Source organism: Polyodon spathula, chromosome 5 (assembly GCF_017654505.1).
Source record: "Polyodon spathula isolate WHYD16114869_AA chromosome 5, ASM1765450v1, whole genome shotgun sequence".
NCBI classification, from domain to species: Eukaryota; Metazoa; Chordata; class Actinopteri; order Acipenseriformes; family Polyodontidae; genus Polyodon; species Polyodon spathula.
Genome location: NC_054538.1, coordinates 64,789,486 through 64,809,747, shown reverse-complemented (window position 1 = coordinate 64,809,747; position 20,262 = coordinate 64,789,486). Strand labels below are relative to the sequence as shown.

The window sequence follows — 20,262 nt, the reverse complement described above, 5'->3', positions numbered from 1 at the left end:
TAATGAAAGGGTTTTTTTCTTCCTTTTCATAGCTACCTGTATATAGTTGTGCAATGTCCTCTAAGTCAACTGTCAACTGCCTTATAGGTATGATTGTAATAAAGTGTGACACTTGATTGTGAGTCTTGACAAAAACTAGTTCTCCCAAATGCCCCTGCTGTAACATGCTTAGTCCCCTAGCATTTAGTTTTTTTTTTTTTTAATAATTGAAACCCAATTATATGTCAATGGCCTGAAAAAAACCTCAGCTATAATCTCTGAATCCGCATCATCACCAGAGTCTAGGAGTAATAACCTACACTACACTACATGGACAACAAGGAACTCAAAATAGAAAGCCTTATCAAGACAGGAAACATACTCATTTTGAAGATTACGCAGTTTTGCATTGATGATAAGGCTTTAGCTGGTTCCCAGTGGCCATCTATAATGACAAACATGTGTCAGGGGTAATTCAACCGTAGAGATTACTCCAATGACAACTTCTTGCAATCTTTTCATGGAAAATCCTGTCCATACTGTACACATGTGGTACAGTATACATTACAGTAGCTTTATACTTGTTTAGTGACTAAGACCCCATTCACACTTGCGATTTGTCATATGTGAACGCTCCAAAATAGAAAAAGCAGCCCAGGGCTGACCTAGATTTCGTTCACAGTTTCCAGGACCAGGACGGGCCTTTACATACATATGTATGAAAAGCAGAGTTAGGTCCGCCTTTCCATATCAAGTTACGTCGTTCAGCACTACCATACTACCACGCGTGTGAAAGGTGAATAGAAAGGTGAATGCTCTGCTAGCCAAGACAGCAGTGGATCAGTATTGAATGGTAATTATTTCTACATCATACAACTTTAATTATAAAAAATATTAAATAAAAAAAAAAAAATGTGGGTTAACGTTCCGGTTGTTTCTTTCACATAATATACGAGCTGCAGTGCATTCATAATTAAGTTTAATTTGTCACAATTACCGTTTCTTCCTATTATCTACTAACTAAGCGATATATGTAAAAACTTCAGGATTGTGGTTCTCAATATTGATCAGTAATGCTGGGTACTTGACATATTCAGCCACTGTTGTTTATTTTGCACGCAAGATATACATAGCTACAGAAGAGTGCGTCTTTACATTAAAAAGCTGATTGCTTTTAACTGCCTTCTTTTACACACTGTGACAGGGTACCCCCCGCCCCTATGTATATTATGTATTATTTAGTATTTCTGTTATTATTATTTAAAACATATTGTTTAATTTGTATAAAACACAATGTTTTGTTATTGTTGTTTTTGCAGCATGGATAAGGTTAAACTTCCCCATCCATGCTAAACCTGTGCAGAATATGACCATCTCCAGATGATTGATTGATTGATTAATTTATTACTAATTTGGAGACAGTCCAAATTAAATACTGTTCTTATCCACAAATACTAAGATCGTTGATGCACCATGGTCTATATATATATATATTTTAATATATACCATACAATTGCTACTGTGCTGCATTGAAAAAAATATATGAATAAGAAACATCTGCTACAAATCAAGGATTACTGTATATCCCGATAGCTCTTCCATTCTGAGTGCAGGCTATCATTCCATTAAAAAAAAACAAAAAAACAATTCGCCACATTTTAGTATATGTGAACACGCAAAGGCGCCTTAAACCGCAAATGTGAACGTGGTTGCAGACCTAAATATGTGGTGGTCCTGAGGCGGCCCTGGGCCAGAACAGCAGTGTGAATGGGGTCTTACAAACAACTTGAGTTAGCTTAGTTGTAGTTCAGGAGTAAATGACTGGAGGAAAATCCTTTGAAAATCACTCACACGAGTTGCTAAGTATTAATTTCCTCATAGAGTACTAACCTTCCAATGAATCAAGTTTGGGTCAATCACAATTTGTCACAATTGGCATTAAGGCATTGGAATGGCATGTTTACTGTACAACGCTAAAGGGGGTGGCCAGGAGTAGGGCTCATGGGGTATTGTTTGTGCTTTTCCTTGAGGATATATAGAGGACTTTGGTCTATGACCACCAATCCAAAAAAAAAAAAGAATGAAACAGTGGAATAAAACTGTATCTCTCCTGTTTAAAATCAAGGCTACGTGTTTGTTTATTTTATTGCAGTGCATTAACCTACATCAGGAGTTGTCCATGCAATTTTCCAGTGAAGGATCTCTGGTACACTGACCTCTTAAAAAGTGGTACAAAAACACAAGCACAGACAATAGGGAGGAAAAATAAACAGCTTGGGCTGCATATCTTAACATCTCTATGTCCTTAGTAGGTTTAGTTGGATTAATGTCTGTGTTTGTTCAGCGTTTGTTCAAAATCACTCAGTATCTTAATATGTCACAAACCTAATTTGTATACAACTTAAAACAAAGGAAATAGGCTTGTTTTTACTGACAAATGATTTTGTAAGCAAAATAGTTCAGTCTCACATTCTATGCCAGCTACCACGCAGATGTTTGTAGTTCCCTTTCCAACAAATGTGATGGGAAACACTTTCTCCTACTGTAGTAATTAAATCCATTTCTGAGCTCTGAGAATTTGTTTTGAATTCACCAAATGAATTATATTGACCTAAACAGACAATATATACTCTACATACAGGTTGGTAAAATAAAGTCTCAGAGGAATGTATTCATAAAGTTTTATAAATTAAATATCATACCATCATGTAGTTTATAGAATAATGAATATAATTCACAAACTAAATCACCATAAAGCTAAATTACATTTTACTAGTTAGCTGCCTCATTTGTAAAGTAATTCCTTATAGTCGTGTTTCATGCCACACATGTCATTCACTGTCATATAAGCCTTTGGTTTCTTACAGTACATGTACCGTGGGCCTGCAGCCTTTGAAGTGCTAGAACTTTGGCTCTCAGGGACGTGATGTTTATTATAGAGCTGTCCTCCCTAGCAGGGTTAACTACAGCATTTACATAACTGTGCACATATGCTCCTGGATATGTCGAACAGACCTGATTTAGCACTCTCATGCGATCCCTCCAGAACATCTGTGTTTCCCCGAAAGCAGAAGGAACCGATAGAGAGAGCAGCACAAGTTCACACACCATCCTGTACTGCAATATTCACACACCATCCGGTACTGCAATAACCACTTGCATGCCAAGAGCTCCATGAGCTGCAACCGGACAGCTTTCCAGCTATTTTCAGTTCACATATCACATTCCCCTTATAAACATTTACAAACTTTCAACAAAAACATCGTTACATCAATAAACAAAGCAATCAGGCTTCACAGAAGATTACATAATAATTGCAATGAGGTGCAGGGGTGCACTCTGATAAAGTCACTGACGGACTACCTCACCCAACCTGGTATGACTTGACTGTGTGTGACACGGGACCAACCATAGAATTTAATGTTGAAATTCCAGCCTAAACGAGTTTACAGCGATGCACTGTGCAGGCAAATCAACGGTCCTGTGAGGTGTTGCAATACTCACACTGTACAACTGCCACAATATAGATAAGGATAATGACATGTTATTATTATTATTATTATTATTATTATTATTATTATTATTATTATTATTATTATTATTATTATTATTAATAAGAATAATAATAATGCAATCATGTCAACACATCTTGGTCACACTTTAAAGATACTGTTACACTTTCTTACAACCACATTTTAATCACACATTACTAGTGTAAAGGTTATAAAATAAGATTTATTTTAAATGCAGTAGTTACATGTTCTTATAATTATATTGCTGTCACCAGCCACTGTTAGTATTAACTGTCACATATTGTTTAGAACACCAATTGTCATCCAACTAATTTTATAACCTCCCTGTACTTTGTCCTTTGTGAGGCTCTCCTAAAATGGGAAAATAAACCCATTACATATTCTCTATGTATGGTGACCATATTATTCAAACATTAACCAATTGTAATATTTTTGACATCCAGGTCACTTCTAAAACAAACAGAGCATAAATGTACATCTTATGTTTGATCTATATGTCAAACTCTGCAGGTATTATGTTTAATACAAGACATGTTATACATTTTTTAGACACTCTTGCTTGTAAAAATGAAAGATTTGTTATAAGCTGAAGAAAGGTTGCCAAATGAACAGCCCCTTACTGGCAAGTGACATATTAGAGAATTGTATCAACAGGGCTAATTTTGGTAACCACCTTCAAATTCCTCTGCATGTTATATTTTAACGCATGGATCTAAACAGTCACACAGTCAATACATTTTGCTGAGAGATGTTAAATAAACTTCCCAGAGCTTAGAGCACCACATGGAGGTTTGTATGGTATACACTCGTCTCAATACACTACAGAAAAAAACAGCCTAGCAAGTATTTTATAATTAACCAAAGATAAAGACAATGTCCACAGTTAAAGTTGAAGGACAGTGGTTTTGAACTTTGAGAAACATTTCAATCAGCATATTATGTTATCTGCAAGGTCACCTTAGCTACTGAGCCTGGAGTTTTGAACACTAGGAATATACATGCGCTATAATTATTATATATATACTGTATATATATATACACCACATTTAGGAAACCAACCTACAACAGGTTTGAACTGGAAGAACCCTTTCAGAAAGATTGCTAATCATGTTACTGTTGCTGATATGTCTTATACATTTTGCATATGTATCTTTTCTATCTATCTCTATGTGCTTATGGGTGCACTTTATTTTCTAAAATAAAAATAAAACAGTCATATGTTTGCAAGATGGATGTCTTTTCCTTTTCACTTAATGGTGCAGCAACTTTTGTTTTCAAATCATGAGTCTGCCAACAGGGCTGGGCTTTTTGAATTTTATCTTTAAAATATAGAGTTCACAAGAAATAGGATATAGAGACTTGGTAGAGCTGAATCTAGGAAACAATATTTGGTATTCCAAGTAATGTGCTGGAAAAAGTGATTCATGGGAGACAGTGTGCCCTGAGTATTTTGATCTAGATTTAGTTTCAGTAGTGTTCATTTTTCCATTTCTTTTATTTACCTAAGTGTGACTGTTAAAAAATAATCACCAAAATGAGTTTTTTTTTTTTTTTTTTTTTTTTTTTTTTTTTTTGCTGAACGTTGTTTACTGTTGCTTGTCAATTTTTTTTTTTTTTTTTTTTTTTGGAAAGTATCTGGAAAAATGACTTCCACTCTGGAACCTACATGCAACTGATTAGGAAATAGGATAATACAGTCCAAGTGAGCGATCCAGGTTTGGATTAGGTAGTTTGGATTGGAATTAGCTGTTCATGCTTATGATTTTATACTGAAAGACCACGGAGCACCTCTCAAAAATAGTGGTTTTATATTAAAGGGATTGTTTACACCATGTAAAGTGTGAATATGTCCTTATTTTGAGATGTTCAAGTGTTTGATTCTTCTTCTTTAGATCAATTCATTCTGTATGCTTTTTTATTATTATTTAGAAGTAGATCTTCTCAATATAACAGTGTCTGCTTCCTTGGTTTGCTTCCCAAAAAAAAATACTGTCAAATTGCATTACACTCATGAATTCCACCAAGCAGGAAGCTGCTGGCAATGGAATCAGCTGCGGTACCTGCTCCCCTCACGTACCTGTTATACACAAACTATGAACCATGATTTGCACATGCAAGTGATACATGCTTGCAAATACTTCATTTGTCTTACATGAGATAGAAACACAAAAACTGGTTTAAAGAGTTATCTTGATAACTTTCAGGTTTAATTGTGAAAGTCAGGCTTAGTCTGTTGCACAAAACAAGATAATAATAACCCAGGCTTAAAACCATGGTAACATACCATGCTTAAATAAACCTGCTTTGGAGCAGGATAATAAAGGTTAATCCTGACTTTTAAAACTGAAAAAAAATAAATGGTGTCACCTTTTATACCGAGAGTGGTAGATGTTGGTGCTGTAATTATAAGAAGGGCTTTTCATGGGGACAGGGTGTTCAGTGATCACCAGAACCCGATAAATTATCCAGATGGTAGCCTGTATCTGGCGGATCTCCTTAGACCCTCCCCTGATCAACCAACGCGACGAATCAGAGCCCTTACCAACATACAGGTACACTGCATAGATCTAAGATTTATGGCCTGTGGAACATTTTTGTATACAGTCGGCGATGCTGAAAATCTTAATAAGGCAACAAATGCAGAGCTATAAGAAAAGTATATTTTGCACTGAAGAAGTTGCTGCCAGTCTTTGTGAAATTTCCCGGACATGTTCCAGTGAAGCGGAACAAGAAGGAGTTCTATGATTGCTGTTGCCGGTAATTATTAAAATATATATTTAATGTTTTTATCCATACAAATAAAGCAAACACATCTATATAGTACAAATTTTTATATTTATTTTTCATTAATCAAAATACAGAGCAATATATATATATATATATATATATATATATATATATATATATATATATATATATATATATATATATATATATATATATATATATATAAAGCCTGGGGATTTGTGCTTCTGTACTTGGGACACGTCTCTATACTTATACATTGACAGCAGTAGCGTTTTCTTTTTTTTTTTTTTGTGATTTAATATTATCATATGCTGAAACTAAAATGTGTTGCTCGAAAGCATAAAAAAAAAAAAGTCGCCCTTTCGTATTCTCCATTTTTTCAAATGACCATTAATAAAGATTACCATGACAACACACTCAAACAGTTGGTTCCACTCTCATAGATATAAACATTAACCTGGCTTGAGTTATCTAATTTAAGTCTATGTTCTTGCAACAAAGTTAGCCTGCTAAGTTATATCCTATTAACTCAAACCAGATAACATAAATTTAGCCTGGCTTTATTAAACCACGTTCGTGAAACAGGCCCCTGGGGCCTATTGCACAAAAGTGATTTAAAAAAGCCAGGTTTAGTTTAAGTTATCTGGTTTGAGTTAAGAGGATATAACCTTAGGTTATTACCATAACCCTGGTTCCCTGAAAAGAATGACCAGTCAATCACTGAGCACATATAAAAAAGCTGCCCTATCAGGGCCCTGCTGTGAGGGGGAAGTCCCTCCCAACTCCTGCTGAAGAGGGACTTCCTCACAGTAGCATATCGCCGTTTTCGAAATCGAAGGTCAGCTGGGGACACGACCTCGAAGGGTAATGGTTGTTTTCTTTTCAGGGAACTAGAGTAGGGTAATAACCTAATGTTCCCTTTCAAGTGGAATGACAACCATTACCAAATGGGAAGCTGTACCAAAGCTATCGTGGCTCCAGATTACCGATAGTACAGCCACACGGCGATAACCTCTAGAGCCCTCATGACGCCTAAGGGCATGCTGCCTGCAGCACCCTAGAGCCCAGGGAGGGCCTCGCTCGGTTTGCAACATCAAGGCGGTAAAAACGTGACTACCTGTCCAGGTGGCAGCATTGCAAAGCTCATCCAAGGAGGCGCGTGGCCCCTGGTGGAATGGGCCGTAATGTCCCCCAGCATGGGGGGTGGGGGGGGGGTCATACGCCAAGCGTATGGCATCCGACACCCAGTGTGCCAGACGTTGCTTCGAAAGAGCTTGACCTCTACAGCGGGAGCCATAGCAGACAAACAGCTAGTTTGACTGTTTCTAGGATGCTGTCCTATGCAGGTAACAGCGCAGAGCCCAGACTTGGCAAAGCGTGTGCTGTCTGCGATCCTCCTCTGATTCATGCGGGGGAGGTCTGAAAGCTTCCAAAACCACTGGTTGGTTAATATGGAATGAAGAGACCAAAAAGGCCAAAAGGCTGTGTTGGTTCTTAATGTTACCCATGAGTCATTACCAGTGAAAGCCATACAGGTGTCATCGATGGACAGCGCATGAAGCTCACTTACTCTTCTGGCAGACGTAATGGCTAACAAAAACGCCACTTTGAGGGAAACAGAGTGCAGCTCTGCTGAGGCCATGGGCTCAAATGAGGGACCCGTAAGGACCCCCAGCACCAGCTCCAGATCCCACATAGGGACCATGCTTTTCATCAGAGTATGGAGCCTCCGGGCCCCTTTAAGAAACTGCACTGCCAGGAAGTGTGCCCCAGCAGACACAGAGTCAGTTTTATCGTGGCACACCGATATTGCTGCCAAGCAGACCTTCAGAGTGGATGCAGATTTTCCCACATCAAACAGGTGTTTAAGAAGGTTATAGTTGTCTCAACAGTGCAAGTCACAGAGTCATGACCCCCAGAAATGCACCAGTTTTGGAAAACTTTCCATTTATACAAATACTGAGCTCTGGTGCTAGACACCCCAGCAGACTGTATTGTCTCTATCACTGCGCCTGGCAGTCCTCGTCTGGATAGACGGCTCTGTTCAACAGCCAAACCCAGAGCTGGAGCTAGGCCGGGTTCGGGTGCCACAATAACTCCCACGCTTGGCTCAGGATGTCCTTGCGGAACGGGAGCTGCACGGTTGGCCACACAACATGTTGGAGAGGCGAGCAAACCAGGGGTGCCTCGGGCATTTGGGTGCGACCAGCAAAACCTGCGCTTTTTCCACCCTGATCATCTCTAGTGTCAGGGGCAGTAGGTAATTATTATATTATAATAATTACCTGCAATAGCATAGAACGCCTCCTTGTTCCACTTCACTGGACCATGTCCGGGAAATTTCACAAGACTGGCAGCAACTTCTTCAGTGCAAGGTACACTTTCCTTATAGCTCTGCATATCATTGCCTTATTAAGATTTTCAGCATCACTGACTGTATACAAAAATGTTCCACAGAGTAATGCAGAGTAACTGTATATGGGTGAGGGCTCTCAAGGGAGGGTCTTAGGAGATCCTCCAGATACAGAATATCATCCCTAGAGAAGCAGTATCGCTCGTAATCGGATCCTGGCGATCGCTGAACACCCCGTCCCCACGAAAAGCCCTTCTTATAATTACAGCACCAACATCTACCACTCTCGGTATAAAATGTGACACCATTTTTTTTTTTCAGTTTTAAAAGTCAGGATTAATTTTTGTTACCCTCCTCCGAAGCAGGTTTATTTAAGTGTGATATGTTACCATGGTCTTAAGCCTGAGTTATTATTATCTTGATTTGTGCAACAGACTAAGCCTGACTTTCACAATTAAACCTGAAAGTTTTCAGGATAACTCTTTAAACCACTTTTGTGCAACAGGCCCCAGGTCCTTCTCTCAAGTGGACTTATATGGTGAGTTCGACACGGAGTGTACATGTTAATTGCAATAAGTATGAATAAGATTAGTCAGAGACTGTATTCACATTCTAAGATACTAAACCCTACTTTTAAAAATAGAGAAATAGGCAGAGAACACACCTCAGGTATGAAAATGGGAACTGAAATTCCAATAAAATACCCCCCCCCCCCCCAAAAAAAAAAAGAAAAAAAAAAAAAAGACCAACTCACTGTAAACCTTGCTGTATTTTTTTACTGTGTTCACAGCTGACAGAAAAGCTACTGGATCATGCTATTTAAAATACCTCTAATCGGCAGCTTTATTACTTTAACACCAGAATCAGTAGTAAAAATGTACACCCCCGCCTTGCAGGAACACATTTGTGTCGAAATTAATTCCTTCATAAAACTACAAGGCCTATTCCAACCACATCTGTGGAACACATGACAATGCAGAGCATTTCAACACCTTCAGATTGTTTGTCTGACATTCAAATATTCTCTGAGTAAATATTCCAAACTGCAGAGCCAGGTTTATACTTGTCTTTTTCAGAAATGAAAGCGTTGTCCTGGATCAGGAAATATAAGGATTCAGATGATTAATTCCATTGGTAAGGTTTATTAATTCATAACATCAAAAGGTTATGAGATCGCATCCCAGCTCTACCAGTAAATATTGTATCTAAACTTAGCCTGAAGATGCATAGCAAGGGGGTGAGAGGTATTGGGTCTCTTACTGATGCAATGAATAGTTTCTTGTCAGAGGAGGGGGAAGCAGATGATCAGCATGTTTATAGCCAGGCAATCGCCATGCTGGCAGTCTTCAGCTGGTAGCACAAGAAATATAATGTATGAAGAAAAAATAAAAGCAACTCAAAATTATATTTAACGTTTTATCTATTAAGGATCTATATCCTTTGAAATGGGCACTTGTTTTTTTTAACTGACTAACTGCTTTTTAAATTGGGGTCAAATTTCCAGGGTATATGATGTGTTGGGTATTACACTAAAATAAAATCTCCATATTGGTGATGGATTATGTTCATAATCCTTAAATACAGACTATATGGTGGTCAGTTAAAGATAGTCAAAAAGTAAGACAAGGCATCATATTTGTGATTACAATTTGTAATTATTGTACAGTGTTGAGGGTGTTTGGAATCCAAGAGGTGAATTGTTTAAATTTGGCTCCCATGAATGTATTCTTTTTTGTTATTGCATAGCATTTTTATACAGAATTAAATTTGACCTCAAAATGATGCAAAACACTTTATGATAAGTACAAGAATTAATAAATATTTCAGTCTGATGACATCATCCATCATTTCTGATTGTTATCGGAAGACAACATGCGCTACATAATACTGGATGTATTATATCATCCTAAAATATGGAATTGTTCCTGTTTTCTGTATAATATTCAATTCAAACAAGACCAGACAGTGCTCCTAATTTAATTACCCTTTAACATTTGGGATCATTATGAATGGGTGCCCCAAGCAGTGAATGTGGAGAAATATCAATCTGAACTGAACAAGCACACGTTATCAAGGATGTGTATGTCAAAGTACATATTGCTTTATATTTGTCATGTTTGATTAACATCACTCATTTACAGAGTGTAAGTTATTTTAGTGCATGAAGAAAATTGCTGATAATAAACTGTGCCACAGGAATCATTAACAAGCATAACTAGTTGACCATTCATATTATAAAATAATTCATTATTAATGTATTGAGCATGACACACATAATTTTACATGACACATATTTACTTCAGCTGAATTATGTTCATTTCAATTTTTATTATATTATGTAACTCTTCGGATAAAAGAACAAAACTACGGACTCTGATTTGTGGGGGAATTACTTTTTGACCTTAGGTGATTTGTTTTTTATCAGTCTTATCGAGTGTTTGTCAAATTACTAAATAAAATGTGAACGAATTAGGCATTTTGACTGGCTGACAGAATTATTTATGACATGCTTTTAATATTTTGTATGTATGTGCATGCCTGTAGAAGTCTTATTCTTTGTGAAATAGCCCAGAGAACAGAATACAGTATCTCTCACTTAACTGATGGAATGAAAATGGAAAATTGTAAATGGGCGTGGTGCTCTGCTATACATGAATCTAATCACTGCACCATGTATGTGGAGATGACTGCCTTCCTTTAAATACAATAATATTCTTCTGAATCAAGATACCTATTGTTTCTAAACAAAACAAAGAACTGTGGCTGAAACTTTATTATTTAAGAGAATAGTATAGAAAGCTACAAAAAACTAGACTTTGTGTAGATGCAGAATGCATTTTAAACCTACATGCCTAACAGTGTGTGTGAGTCTCTTTAGTGTATTTAAATAAATACAATGCCAGGATTGGTCATATTTGTATTATTATAACTGTGGCTGTAATTAGACCTGCCCTGGTAAAATTAATGGAATAAACCCCAGTGTGTTGGTTTCTGAATGTGCAGACAGGAGTTCGATCTTCTGTTACTACCCCTTATATTGTATTAAGAACGATGACCTACCTTTCTAGCCGTGAGGTCCATGATATTACATTATATTGTTTTCAATCTGTAGCCCTAGGACTGGAAGACAGCCCTGAAATAAAGTAAAAAAGCTGGCATTCCATCCAGGCTGATCTGTAAAAAAAAAAAAAAAATTATCAGTTATTAAAAGCTTTTTTTTCCCATTTTTATTAAAAAAAAAAAAAAAAAAGTGACGGTCCATTAACAATTTTTGTTTTTGTTTTCACTGACTTGGTTATCTTTAACATTGCTGGTCTGGAGCATTTCCAGCTTCAAATCCCATTTTGTTAACAAAAGCTGTTTGTTTTTTTATTGCTGGATTATTTGTGTTATTCTTCTCTGCTCTGAAGACTGACATACTGCTGTGACCCTTATAACCTTTTTGTTGGCTGTATTTACAGCAGAGCTGGCAGGTCTTAACATCTGCCAACTTGCACAACAGTTTCTTACATTATAATATTTACTGCAGGATAGCATTTCAAAAGCATAAGTGAATTGTATAGCCCAAATAGGCATGACAAACCACCAGTAGACAGGTATTAATGTGGATTCAATAATTTTTAATGTATCTCTCAGATTAACCTCTCTCATCCAATCAGGTTCCAATTAGAGTGATACTACTCTACTGTATTTGTTGAAGGTCTTGCTTACAGAGAGGCCATACTCTACAGTAATTACGTTTATTTCTCCAGACATGTGACACTGCTTAACATTTTTTTCTTCAGACTTCAGACACAACTATTTCTTAAATTGTTCATGTGACTCACCACAAGGGGTGCAGGTCAGCACATCAGGAAATAATAAATTAAAAAGATCCAGCTGTATTCCAAATCATTCCCTTTCAGGAAGTCAGCTACTCAAAAATAGAGTCATACTGCCACTACGGTAAGCTAAAGTATTCTGTAAAATAAACAAGTCTGCTTAAAAACACAACCCATTAACTGTAAGAACTGGCGTTGTAGGTTTTGCTGGGATTCTGAGAAATTCAAACCCTGGGGTCACTGATTCTGTGGAACTGATGAATAACAAATGACATACAGTCCAGACATCCAATCTGTAATATCAGGGGCTCATTGTGCAAGTCAGTCTTTTTTATGAAGACATAAAATGTTGATTCAGAATATTATTTTAAAAATAAAAAAATGACAACAGCATTATAGTTTAACTTAAAATGTGTACCTTTCGGTGGTAAAATGCTAACCCTTTTGTCATCTTATTAAGCAAAGTGTGTACTGTCATGCTGTTTAATATCCTTGCTGATATGCTGCCTAAATTCATTGCCCAAGAAAAAAAAAGAAGAAAAAAAAAAAAACTGGCTTTGCTCTTGTCCATTTCAACTAGCAGCACTGCTAATATGTCTAGTCTGCGTCATAAACATGCAGTGGGCATAATAAACTTTATTCAACGATTAATTATTGAGCTATTCAGCAATTTTACAAGAAAACACAGGTCTTTTTATTGGATTCTTACTACTTCAATTAAATAGGGAAAAATGCTGGATTTGGATATTTGGGGATTTTTATTTTCTCTGATCAAAGGTATATGAAAAATACAGGGGGGCAATTATTTACAGGAATTTGCTCTCAAAACCACGCCATTACCAAACCAAGTTGTAAAATAATAAATTTAATGTTTGTGGGGCTGTGTGTTTTTTTTTTCTTCAGGTACCTGTATTTGTTTCCAGCATGCCAGAGTTGTAGCTAATGCCCACTTTGGATTATTCATGTCTGGGAGAGATGATGATAATGCCTTTTCTGTGAAAATAATTTCCAAGCATGTTCAGCTCAACCCTTTGCTTGCTGACACAGCAGTAATTTAAGTCATCAGATCTCCAGTTATCTTATTTTGTAAACTGGTGGCTTAAGTGGTATCATTGTGTTATTCACTTTCCACTGTATTTAATGTATTATGCTTTTTTACTGTATATCATGTACTATGCATTTCTCTGTAGTTAAAGTATTATGGATTTTCTTCTTGTTAGTAAATCTTGTAAAGAGCTTTGTGATGGTGGTCCACTATGAAAGGCACTATATAAAATAAAATTTGATTGATTGATTTATTGATTGATTTATTGATTGAAATTGATAACAACATAGAACTGAAATATCCAGGTCAATATGTTCTTACAACTGAGTCTCGCTTTCTTCCAGACTGACCGACTTCCCGACCATGGGAAAGAACTGTCAGGCCAGCCCGTCCAAAGGACCCTACTTTCACTGCTTAGCACCCTCACAGGTCAGGAGTGAGGTTTACAACCAAGGTTCATTATATTTCTGTCACAGCAGACAAACATGTCGGCTTTTGCCTTTATGAGTAGACTGATAAAGGTAGAAGCCAAAATGTTTACTGTCAGGTATTGCAGACATACATTATTTGAGATGGGTGATGGCTAGAATAGACGTTTTCAATGCTTTTCAAATTTTGGAAACCATTAATAGAGAAGGTGCTTATTGATTATTTTTATTTATTTTTTTTTTTTTTGGAAGGGGGGAGGCAAATTATTTTTGCATTTGAAATAAGTTATTCAGCCAATAGAATATATACTATTGATGTCAATTAAGAAGTGCATTATAATCTTAGAAAGAAAAGTGCTTTTTAAAGTACAAAATTCCACAAAAACTATAAATTAGCAGTTATAACCCAAAACCCATCCACCCACATACCGATCTTCACCAAAGAGATTGGCATGAAGTTCAGTCTGGGGGAAGGGAGTTGCTGGTTGTAGTGGAACATTTTTGAAGATACATTTTCCATTTCAAAAAGCATATCTGTTATCACTTTTGTAGCAAACAAATGTGAACCACCTGTGTAGGAAGCCCTCGGGGATTAGCATAACTAGTGTGTGCTGCAGATTAATGTCCTGGGCTCCTGCAGCTTTCAATGCAACCCAGGCATTCCTCTGCATGGCATTTAAAGCCTCTTCTACTAATTATTTGGAATTTAATTGTAATACATGCCCTATGTTTCCAGCACTTAACCAAGAACAGCCTTTGTATTGTTTTTTGTGTGGCCTAATTCCACAACAGTTATATCCTCAATCAAGATTTTTTTTTTTAATTAATTAATTAAAGGAAATGGGATTAATTTTAACTAAGGCAAGAAAAACAAAAGTACTATTTTTAATTTTTATATTTATTTTGAATTGTTATTCCGTCTGGACTACATGTTTAAATACACTGAACAAAAATATAAACGCAACATGTGAAGTGTTGGTCCCATGTTTCATGAGCTGCAATAATACGCACAAAAAGCTTATTTCTCTCAAATTTTGTGCACAAATTTGTTTACATCCCTGTTAGTGAGCATGTCTCCTTTGCCAAGATAATCCACCCACCTGACAGGTGTGGCATATCAAGAAGCTGATTAAACAGCATGATCATTACACAGGTGCACCTTGTGCTGGGTACAATAAAAGGCCACTCTAAAATGTGCAGTTTTGTCACACAACACAATGCCACAGATATCTTATGTTTTGAGGGAGCGTGCAATTGGCAGACTAACTGCGGGAATGTCCACCAGAGCTGTTGCCAGAGAATTGGATGTTCATTTCTCTACCATAAGCCGCCTCCAACGACGTTTTAGAGAATTTGGCAGTATGTCCAACCGGCCTTACAAATGCAGACCACGTGTAACCATGCCAGCCCAGGACCTCTTCATCCGGCTTCTTCACCTGCGGGATCGTCTGAGACCAGCCACCTGGACAGTTGATGGAACTGAGAGTTTGCACAACCAAAGAATTTCTGCATAAACTGTCAGAAACCGTCTCAGGGAAGCTCATCTGCGTGCTCGTCGTCCTCACCAGGGTCTTGACCTGACTGCAGTTCGGTGTTGTAACCGACTTCACTAGGCAAATGCTCACTTTCAATGGCCACTGGTATGCTGCAGAAGTGTGCTCTTCAAGGATGAATCCTGGTTTCTGTACCAGGAAGATGGCAGACAGCGTGTATGGCGCTGTGTGGGTGAGCGGTTTGCTGATGTCAACATTGTGAACAGGGTGCCCCATGGTGGCTCTGGGGTTATGGTATGAACACGCATAAGCTACGGACAACTAACACAATTGCATTTTATTGATGGCAATTTGAATGCACAGAGATACCGTGACGAGATGCTGAGGCCCATTGTCGTGCCATTCATCCCCCGCCATCACCTCATTTTTCAGCATGATAATGCACAGACCCATGCCGCAAGGATCTGTACACAATTCCTGGAAGCTGAAAATGTCCCAGGTAATACTCACCAGGCATGTCACCCATTGAGCATGTTTGGGATGCTCTGGATCAACGTGTACGACAGCGTGTTCCAGTTCCCGCCAAAAACCAGCAACTTTGCATAGCCATTGAAGAGGAGTGGGACAACATTCCACATGCCACATTCAACAGCTTGATCAACTTTATGCAAAGGAGATGTGTCACGCTGCAGGAGGCAAATGGTGGTCACACCAGATACTGACTGGTTTTCTGATCCACACCCCTACCTTTTTTTTTAAGGTATCTGTGACCAACAGATGCATATCTGCATTCCCAGTCATGTGAAATCCATAGATTAGGACCTAATGAATTTATTTCAATTGACTGATTTCCTTATATGAACTGTAACTCAGTAAAATCTTTGAAATTGTTGCACGTTGCGTTTATATTTTTGTTCAGTGTAGGTTTCCATCACAGCTAATTTATTCTCTATTATAGTTCAAGAAATAGCTTGTATTTTAAAATCTTGTTTAGTATCATAAGTATTTTTTTTCAGGTTTCAGACCTTAATGCCAGTATCATAGTATAAATACTGACTGGACTTGAGGCTTATAGTTGAAAACTGTAGCTTTGTTACTGTGGCTCATCTGCCATTCAGAGGGCAATATTTAAGCGATAGAGCCCGTCGATGCGTGCTCTACTGTGTAGTAGATGACCGCGACTGGAGCCGTAGGCAAGGGCACTAATGAAAGTCAAGGTCATCTATCACACGGTAGAGCATGCGTCAAGAAAAAACTTTAAAACTATATTTACCTTGACCCACCTAGATTTTGTCGGGCAACCTTACAAGGAAAACAGTCCCTAACACAATTAGAATAGAAAAACGACATATACGTAGAGAAAACTGTTTTTATTATTATTATTTATTTATTGGGGTCTTACTCTTCATTATTATAATTTATTTATCAGACTCGAAACTTGTTGTTGGAGGCGGGGTGTCATTCAAGCTGGCAGGGAGTGGATTGGCTGGTGCGGAAAGAACTGAAACAGGGTTGGCTGGCTGGTTTTGAGGCAGGGTATTGTTTTGATCCAGCTGATGACAGAATTGTGGACCAATTGAGTCTTTCCTGTTGATTTGCTGTCCAGTAGCTGTGACTGAGTCTTCATTACAGTGTCCTGTCACAGACATGATCTCCCTTGTCTATAGATCAGCGTAAGAAAGTAACTGAACAGTAGTTGCTCTTACACAGTGGTTGGCGTATCTTTGATAAGCATTGCTTTTTTGCTCAAGGTAGCCATTAAATTGCCAGTCGAGTTTTTCCCTAGTAGTTTGCAGGTGTACCAAGTAGGTTGTGTGGCAGCATTTTCAGGAGAGAATGGCTTTGGCTGAAGATAGAAACATGGTGGATTTTAGACATGTATTTAATGAGGGATTATACTAGACACATCGTGTGTAAGGTTTACATTTCTGCCATAGTAAGATGTCTATTAATGCCTCCTCTGATTGAGATGTAACTTGGCACATTGAATTGGTTTCCTTTTGCATTTCTTAAAGAAGCATAAAAGTGCCTAAGTCGCTCATTTAACAGTGTCGCGCTGTCCGTTACAAATTCTGTGTTATGGTGCTTTTCAGCATTTATTTCTTTATTGCATTTATATAGCGCTTTTTATACAAAAGTATCGCAAAGCACTGCACAGTACATAGCAGAAAAAAAGAACAAACCACAATGCATTTGTATTTACAAATCACAGCTTTATTACATGAGCTTAACACTGTGCTTTAGAGTTTCACTCAAACAAGATCTCACCTGACAACTATGGATTTCTAGGTGAGATTCTCTGGTGTACCAGTTCTCTGTGCATGGAAACGTTAGGTTACTTACCGTAACCCTGGTTCCCTGAAAGAGATGACAACCTCCAAAACATTACGTATGGGATATGCCTGCCTATTGGTAGGTATATTCTGAGCTCTCTGTACCAGAGCTGCCAATAGGCCCCTTCCTGTGATGACGCCTTCTGTCCTGCCTACAGAGGGGTTTAAACCTTCATTCCACAGAAGCCATGTCTCTTTTGAGAAAGCAGGGTTATGGTAAGTAACCTAACGTTCCCTTTCAATTCAAAGACAACCACCAAAACATTACGTATGGGAAATGTATACCAGAGCCGCCATACATATTTCGAACAGTGATGCCCCTCTGAGGGGACCCAAGATGTAGCCAACCCTCTAGCAGAGTGCGCAGCTACTCTCCCAGGTGGGGGTAAGCCAGCACTGTCATACGCTGCAGAGACTGTATCCACAATCCAGTGGGACAGTCACTGTTTTGAGAGGGGCTGTCCTAGGGCCCGTAAACCGTGACAAATAAAGAGCTGGTCAGAATGACGCAAAGCTCTTGTTCTATCCACGTAACATCTCAGCACCCGCACTGGTGGATGGAAAGACTCCAGTTCCACAGACCGATTCGTGTGGAAGGCTGTGGTCACCTTGGGGAGGAAAGCAGGGTTTGTACGCAGTGACACCTTGCTGGCATCGTCCCAAATCCGCATACAGGAGCTGTGCACAGACAGAACCTGTAGCTCACTGACCCGCTTTGCGGAGGTGATAGCCAAGAGGAAGGCTGTCTTCATAGACATGCTTCAGCTCTGTGGAGTGTATCAGCTCTATCAGGGCCTTCCTAACAGCCTCCAGTACAACATCAAGGCTCCATTCAGGGATAACGGCCTTCCTGGGAGGGTATAACCACCGAGCACCCTTCAAAAAACAGGTCGCTAGTATATAAGCACCTGGGACACTGAGTCCAATTTTGCCTCCACCAGCGTAGGGTTTCCCAGCATAGGCGAGACACGGTCAGCTGATGGTGTTTGTCGCGCTTGGGGTGCAGCCGAAAAGCACTGAGCCACACTTGGATCAGTCGCATGTGGAGTAACCTTAGTTGGGTGGTTGATGAAGCTGCGGCCATCAGACTGGGACAGATCAACCAGTCATCCAGGTAGTTCATCACCCAGATCCTTAGAAGCCGCAAGGGAGCTAGATGACATCCATGCGCTTTGAAAACGTGGGGACACACAGGCCGAAGCCTGAGCGGGCGAATCTGTGGACAGAGTACAACACAATAATACAATACAAACAATATTACTAGGGAGCACACTGCTGTTGTTGTTTTTTTGAAGGCCCGGTCCACCGAGGTGGGAGGGCCGAGACAGCCGACGAGGTCTACTCTAAAGCAGGTCTAGTAAAAATCGAGCCTGTGGAAGATAAGGCCTGCTGTTTTTATATATATTTAAAGCGGGGCAGAGCCTCTCCCCGGTGGAGGATGTGCTCCCACATGAGCGAAGGCTTTAAAAAGACAACAACACTCACTCCTTTAAATCAGTACTGCACAGGCAGTCAACTCACGTACCACAGATAGGAAAGCAGCAGCCTGCAAACCGAGCACAAGCAGGTTGCTGAAGAAAAAAGAAGGCTGTATCAGGAGTCACTGATTCCATGAATGTGGCAAGCCAGCTTTCAGCCTGGAAGGCAATGGAACTGCAGTTGACTCAAAAACTCTTTTTCACAATACTCTCAGATACCAACACAGAGGATCTTACCTTACAGTCTTGAGAGGCAAAAAGAGACATGGCTTAGTTTTAACCCTTCTGCAGGCGATGACAGAGGACGTTATCCCAGCAAGGGGCCTATCAGCAGCTCTGGTATAGAGAACTCAGAAAATACCTACCAATAGTCAGGCATATCCCATACGTAATGTTTTGGTGGTCATCTTGAAATTGAAAGGGAATCACATTTTCCGAGTTGTCTGCGAAAACAGCAGAAGAATGCTATGCATGGCAAATTTGCATATCGACATCTTCCTTTCCCCTTCATTTGCATGACATTGGGTGAAAAGAGGGTCTTGTCAAGTAAAATAAACTAAGCCAATGGAATGCCAAAATGTATAGGGTCATTTTTCATTTAGCTCGAGCACAAATGAGAACATACATGGAAACTCCCCCATGAGTGAGTTGATAACCTTTTACCACCACCTTCAAAAAGAGGATTTGTCCTTAACAACTATGACCTATAATGCAATGTGTGCTCAAAATTCTGTAATTGACTAAGACAACTGGCCAACATAAGGACAAATGGTTTATAAGCTAAATAAATTCACAATACCATTGGCATTGGCATTTCCAGGAGCAGGCTCTTTCCAAAATCCATTGCTTTTGAAAACTGCAAGAACAGACTACATTGAACTGCCAAATCTACATGTTACTTGGAACACTGTAAGGCAAATAAATGTTTTCCCCAAAATAATTGCAAAAGGTAATCTATAAATAAAAATGCAGTAACAAGCCAAGAGCAATAAAATGCTAAAATAACACAATAAACAGGTTAGGCAGCAATATTGTTTTTCATTCATTTGTT

The 20,262-nt window shown here is 38.7% G+C and overlaps 1 long non-coding RNA gene across 2 annotated transcripts in view; it reads right to left on the bottom strand.

Moving 5' to 3' along the window:
- Positions 1-20,262, bottom strand: part of LOC121316167 — a 72,925-nt gene that overhangs the window by 33,386 nt on the left and 19,277 nt on the right. The window contains exons 1-2 of one of the 2 annotated variants that reach the window (XR_005950362.1): positions 11,905-12,019; positions 11,674-11,787 (exon numbers count right to left, since the gene is read on the bottom strand). This is a non-coding gene — a long non-coding RNA (uncharacterized LOC121316167). Of the gene's footprint in view, positions 1-11,673; positions 11,788-11,904; positions 12,020-20,262 lie in introns of those variants that run through there. The other variant, XR_005950361.1, reaches the window with a different exon arrangement.